This window comes from Sinocyclocheilus rhinocerous, unplaced genomic scaffold (genome assembly GCF_001515625.1).
Source record: "Sinocyclocheilus rhinocerous isolate Xijiao unplaced genomic scaffold, SAMN03320098_v1.1 scaffold5941, whole genome shotgun sequence".
Lineage (NCBI taxonomy): Eukaryota > Metazoa > Chordata > Actinopteri > Cypriniformes > Cyprinidae > Sinocyclocheilus > Sinocyclocheilus rhinocerous.
Genome location: NW_015627187.1, coordinates 315,391 through 315,631, shown reverse-complemented (window position 1 = coordinate 315,631; position 241 = coordinate 315,391). Strand labels below are relative to the sequence as shown.

At 18.7% G+C, this 241-nt stretch overlaps 1 protein-coding gene across 1 annotated transcript in view; it reads right to left on the bottom strand.

The window, feature by feature from the left end:
- Positions 1-241, bottom strand: part of LOC107720849 (protein very KIND-like) — a 66,491-nt gene that overhangs the window by 16,421 nt on the left and 49,829 nt on the right. The window lies entirely within an intron of this gene.

Below are 241 nucleotides of genomic sequence, written 5' to 3'. Positions count from 1 at the left end.
TATATGTGTGTGTGTGTGTGTGTATATATAGTTTTTATTATTTATTTTATATAATTTTAGTGATTTTAGTACATAAAGTTTTACTACATAAGTTAAACAAAATTAAAATGAGAAATTTTGCCTTGGTAACTATCTGAAATAAAAAGCTTATATATATATAACTGATTGCACTATATTTTATGTATAATAATTTTCCATTCTTAACTGTTTTAAATTAATTTTAAATCTCTTAAATACATTT